Source organism: Montipora foliosa, chromosome 11, assembly GCF_036669935.1.
Source record: "Montipora foliosa isolate CH-2021 chromosome 11, ASM3666993v2, whole genome shotgun sequence".
In the NCBI taxonomy this organism is placed as follows: Eukaryota; Metazoa; Cnidaria; class Anthozoa; order Scleractinia; family Acroporidae; genus Montipora; species Montipora foliosa.
The window spans coordinates 45,624,947-45,631,212 of record NC_090879.1 but is presented as its reverse complement, the minus strand read 5'-3'; the positions used below and the strand labels follow the sequence as shown (position 1 = coordinate 45,631,212).

Here is a 6,266-nt window from a genome sequence, read left to right as displayed (position 1 = left end):
ACTAGTAGACGAGAGTTATCTAAACAGTGGAAGATAAATGTTGGCCTGGCAACCAGAAATGTTACACAGTATCGCTCGAGAACCAACTGGGCAATAACTATTAGGCTGATTTAGCAACAGAACGGGAACGTCAGTGGCGACGTCGCGCGCAGCAAAACTACCAATGAGAATTTATAATAGAGAAGAAAAGAGTGGAGTCTATTCTATTCTGAATTCTCATTGGTGTTTTTTCTGCGCGCGCCGTCGCCACTGACGTTCCCGTTCTGTTGCTAAATCAGCCTATTGTAGTTTCTGCCCCGTCAATGTTGGCATAACAACCTTGTTGGTATTTGTAACCCTTACTTTTGGGAACAAAAATCTTATCGTGGACATTACAAAACTCAAGATTTTTTGTAAGCATCACTCTCTCTCCGCATTGCGCGTACATATATATCCAGGATGAACACGTCACTCGCGCGAACTTCCGTTTCCGGCTTATGCCATCCTATTAAGCACATGCTGCCTATTCGGTCGAAACAGAAAAAAAAAAACAGAAAATCCTAAAGCACCAACAGGTGCCATTCTAAAGGACCTTAAAAGACTCGCAGAATGACAAGAAGATTTATCTAAAATGCCCTTAATTAATTCTGCTGACGCCGGCTTCTTCTTCATCGGAGTTTGCGAACGGTTTCTCTTTGCTACTTCAACAATGTTTCTGCAAACCCAAAAATCCAGTTATTAAGTATGGAGCCCCTTTAAACACCCGTGGGCCGAAACGGAAGTTGAAGGTGACTTGGCACTTTTGGAGGTATCCTAGAGATAAACAGTTACAACTGGACTGGGATAGGGAGCTTATAGTGTCTGAAAAATGACGTCTACACCATGCAAAGAATCTCTTGACCTGCCCGACGTAGGATCTGATATTAGGGAGCTTACGCAAGAGGACGGCTGGAAGACTCAGGACGGCAAAATGACGAAAAAATGTCACGTAAGATTGGGAATGCACAGTCTCGCGCAACATTTTTTCGTCACTCTGCCGTCCTGAGTCTTCCAGCCGTCCTGTTGCGTAAGCTCTCTATTAGTATTAGGCGCACGGGGCTGTATTAAGGAGTCAAACAAACCATCAAGCTTAGACCTTATTAGCAAATCTGGTACACTCAACATTCCGCTTTACCCGATAACCATATGGAATACAAAATATAACAAAATCAAGAGGTACGTGGGGAGAAAGATTCAATACATTGCAGGATCGATAGAAAAGTCTCTATGCGACAGCGACCCAAGGTCGCTGGAGCTGAAGAATCCCAGTGACCGCCAAAGTATAATACAGCCCCGTGGCTTGGTGAGCTCCACGGCCCAGTGGCATCGTAAGTAACGCGGTCCAGTGACCTCGCAAGACCCTGCGGCCCTGTGGCCTCATAAATTCCGCGGCCCAGTGGCCCCGCAAATTCCGTGGTCCGGTGGCCTCGTGGTTTCCAGTGACCATGGGTAAACGAAAAAGAACTCGAATTCAGGTCTATAAAATGTAATTTCTGACGATTGAATGACTGAATGAATTAGTCAGAAATTGATATTCTGACTGCACGATGGAGAGGCTTGCGGGGTGTCACGGGACTAGTTTAGGGTATTTAACAGTTTCAGCGGAAGACGTAAGTCATTCTAGGTCAGTCAGTCTCCCTACTTACCTCGGGGTTTTGTTCTGCTTCGTATCTGACGTAGTACAACTTCTAAGAGATTATATTTAACTTAAGATATTATAGTAGGCTTGTCTTGCATTTGTACTGCTGACTGACACATCCTTAATAAACTTTCACTCGAAGTGAGTGGTCAGAATTGCTTATATGCAGGCCCCGTGGCCACAAGTGCCGCGCCTAAATAGCCCGGAACAGAATTAAACGTCTACCGAAATCCGGTATAAATATTCTAAGGCCTAATAAGCAAAAAAAAGGGGCCCAATGGTAAAAGAGCCGGGTATACCAGAGCCAGCGGCGCCTAACCCAAACATGGCAAATGACTAACTGAAATGGAGCCTGACAGCCAGCTAGGCCTTTATAGATTATGCTAGCATAATTTTTGGCATAATTTGAGAAAACTGGCGTAATTTTTGCCAAGTAACAATGCTAGCATAATTCGCATATTTTGATAATTATCGGATCATTTTGATGCTACAATTTGATCATTGTTCATCTCTACTCCCAAGTCCCAAGCTTAAGCACTTGGTGACATTATTCGATGTTTTAAGTTTTAGTTCAAGTAGTAGCATTTGTAGTTCACTGTGAATCAGCACTTCACATTACACTCTATTCAGTTAACTCTGTTTAAAATATAAGTGCTACACGGCCAACGTTTGCATAAACGTAACCTTTCCTTGTACTTGTACATGAGAGTATAGTCTAGTACTAGTGTACGTGTTAACATGAACCACATGTTTATTTTAATTTCACTGTGGATTTTTGTAGACCAACGACTTCTAATTAAATAATGTAATTTTTTGGACTCAGTTGCAATTTTTTCAAAGAGCATAATTTTAAAAAAAGGGGGCATAATTTGGAAAAAAGAGCATAATTTTAGCATAATTTCGCCCAAAAAAAGAGCAATGCTACTTTTACTAACATAATCTATAAAGGCCTACAGCCAGCACGTAACCAAGAAAATCGCTAGAGCCGAGAGGACTTTTGGCATTACGGCCAGGTCTTAAGGGGGTCCTTTAAAAGCTTCTTAAGCAAACCGAATAACGTGGCCCAGCACGAATTCGCCAAAACTACAAGCAAATAATGGCCAAAACGGGAAGGAGAGTCATGGGGAAGTGACCGGGGTTACAGTGCACTTTTGAATGTACATAAATCTCAGAAACCTGCAAACGATGGCGCCAGTAGGTACTAACTTCAATGTCTCGCGCAAAGGAGTCCACGCCTGAACAACCTCGAGTAGAATTTGGGCATCTTTGTATTGTAAAAAATTCGCAAAGCAGCAAACTGTGCACGGTCCCCAAAAATTCTCGATCTCGTCGAAAAATGAATGAGATATCTGCTAATCATCACAGTCAATAAACCGGATTATTGCATCAGCTTTCCGGCTGAGCGTACAAGGAATCCACTGTACATCCAATTCTATAGAATTCTCGAAACAAAACAAAACTATGTCGATTGCGATCCTATGTAGATCTAACTTAAAGCTGCCAACTTGCATGATACGAGCCGCTGCTTGGTTGTCGGTATACCAAACCACCGCAGTATGGCTAAGCAGCACAGGAAAAGATCGAATAGAAAACCTGATGGCCTCGAGTTCTCTCCAAGTAGAACTCCTACTTGCCTCTTCCGTATTCCACATCTTGAGGCAAACAACCTTTTCATTGAGGGAAATAATTGGGCCACATCCTTTAGCATCGGAGTAAACAAGTTTACTAGGTTTCTTGTGTTCTTAGCTTGCTGCTAATACTGTAACAGCTCATCTAAACAGTATTGGTCAAGTTCAACAATTGCGCCCCAATACTGCGCACAAAGAGTGCTCATAACGCAGTGCCTTGTAATAATCAACACAAATCACCAACTTTAGGGATCATAGAGGTTACTATGATTTGACCGGTAAATGACGCCAATTGTCGAGCGGTGATACTATGAATTGATTCAATGATGTTCTCCAGAGTGGCGAGCGTCTTAGATAAACGAGTGTCAGCGACACCAATAGTGCCGCAAATGCTATCCCAAGTCAACCCCAGCCAAACAACACTCTGGGTAGGAGACCAAACAGATTTAGCATAATTAACTATGAATCCTGCTTGTTCAAGGTAATGCCGCACAACAGACCCTACCTCAGCACATTTTGTGTATTTACTGTCTGCGATTCCCCAACCATCATCCAGGCACAATAATTAAATACCTAAGTGCCTCTAGTCCTACTGCAAGGGCCTAATCTTTTAGTGAAAATAAATGGCGCTGAGGAGAGGCCAAAGGGCAGCACAAAAAAAAACCATAATATTTAACGGCACTTCCTTGGAAGCAAGTCCAGGAAAAACCTAGAACTTGCTGGTTTTCTCGATAAATGTCAATGTGATGGTAGCCACTCTTTTAAGTCAAAGGAAACATAAATGCGCCTTTGAAATATTAATTGATGGCAGTCCTCCAATCTTCATGTTTAACACGCTTCTTTCCCAAATGTTTATTCACATAACGTAAATCAAGATAAAGGTTTTGCACAGCAGCCATGTTGCATGGCAGGAACAATGAAAATGTTTTGCATTAGAAAGAACATTCGTTCCCATAGGAAAAATAATCTATTGCTCCTGCCATGCAAAACCTCTATAAGCCTCTTCTTCTCATTAGCAGACACATGAAAGATTGACAACTGTAGAACGATAAGGATATTAGAAAATTCTCTCGCTAGACAATAATCCTTGAATAGATTCGACCACAAAATTAGCGTGTTTGGTGGCGGACTGGTTGTTATGGAAGAAAGCTGGTCTGAGCAGAGCAACAAAGGGCAATCTATAGCCCTGCTTTGTAACATTCACAATAAACTCCGACGCACCGATTGATAACCAAAATTTGGAATTCCTACTCAAACCTCCTTTCACGTGACTTGCTGAAACTTGCGAAGACTTCAGAAAAATCATCAAAACACAATACCTGTTTAAACTCATAAAGCTAACATCATTAGCGATAACATCGTTTTCTGGGACAGCCTGAGATCTGCAATCCTTGGCCCAGGGGTTAAAGACCCGTTTAAAGGGTTTCGACATTTGACAAACAGTCGTTCAACAAAAGTTGAACGGATGTTGGACAAATGTTGGACGCAAAACAAAGTTGTGCGGAGGCCGTTCAAACGGTTCCAACATTGCGCCAACAAGAGAACTAACACTTTCGCGAAATTTGATTGCGAGGAACTAGAAACCCGTCTCGATTTTAAATCCAAGTTTAAACCGGTTTAAACTTGATTCAACACGCTTTCAACATTTTTTACTCTTTCAACAATGTTGGACGACCTGTTCAAACGCACCGAACATTTGGTTCAGTTCAGCAAAGTGTTGAATACATGTTGACGCAAATGTTGAAACCCTTTAAATGGGCCTTAAGCCAGCTGCCTCTAAAACATGAGTTGATCGTTTTCCCTATAGCCTGCAGACACACAAAAAAGGAGCAACTTTTGGAAACACGACTGGACTTTTGGAATAATTGTCAATGGACGGAACTTTTTGGAACCAGGAAAGAACTTTTTAGTTTTCAAAAATGTAAAACGGGATCGACAATTTTGATAAAGGAAAAGAACTTTAACATAAGTGTCTAGTCGTTTTAGCGCTGGAGTGGACACTGTGAACTGATATTAACAATTAAAGCAAATCAAGTCAAATGTTGGTTTTTTGAGGAGAAGGGAAACCGGAGTAGCCGGAGAAAACCTCTCGGTGCAGAGTAGAGCTCTCACCACTGCGCCATCCCTGCACCCCACTCAATCATTTTGCGATCACTTAAGCAATCGTTTTGCTTAATAATTGTTTTAAGCACATGTAACTGTGGGATTTTGATTACAGTCTCTTTCAAAAACAAATTCAGATCCCACACATCTTGATAGCTCACAAGGGAGAGCAAGTGTGGCGCAATCGTACGAGCTGAGTCTCGTTCACGGCTGGATTTTTCAGGCTTCTTGCAACTGCTCAAGTTGTTTCATTAACTTCTCTGATCACATTCACTTCGAATGTAATTGATTTGCCCTCTCCCACGTTGTCTTGGTATATCATCAGATAAAGTAGCCTGCCTGGGGTAGCTAAGCTAACTGAGGGCTACCAAGGTCTTTGTATTTAAAAGTGAGAATAATAGAGCTGCTGTCCTCTACCAGGCAAACGACATTGGCGAAGAATTCGCGGAGCCGTCCACTGAGACGAAAGCGTCAGAAAGCCAAGAGTCCGAAACAATGCTACCTTACTTTCCATTTTATTTCCTTTTAGTTTCGTTTGCAGTATGCAAACTCAAATATCTTCGTTAAGAATTGAATTTAAATATGCCCATCTCAAACACAAGCTAAAAACAAGAGCCCATGACTTGAAATGGTCCAGAGCAGAAGACGAGTCTCAACGGACTTCTTCAAATAAAGACACAGCCCTTCAAGTGAATGTCCACTCCAACAAAACTATAACTTTAACTCACTGAAAATATACCTCTACAGACATATCTGTTTGAATTTTTTCAAAGATACCGATTGTAACCGAAATAAATAGGTTTCAGAATCAGTTAATGCTGTTTTTAAATTACCAGGGCGCCGCCATCATGAATAACTGTGACGTGTTGCCGTTGCCC

At 41.9% G+C, this 6,266-nt stretch overlaps 1 protein-coding gene across 2 annotated transcripts in view; it reads right to left on the bottom strand.

Moving 5' to 3' along the window:
• Positions 1-5,887: 5,887 nt before the first annotated feature.
• LOC137975680 (minor histocompatibility antigen H13-like) overlaps positions 5,888-6,266 on the bottom strand; it is a 20,630-nt gene continuing 20,251 nt past the window's right edge. For both annotated transcript variants that reach the window (XM_068822833.1, XM_068822834.1), the window contains exon 11: positions 5,888-6,266. This exon is cut by the window's right edge and continues 545 nt beyond it. The gene's annotated coding sequence lies outside the window, so the exon portion shown is untranslated.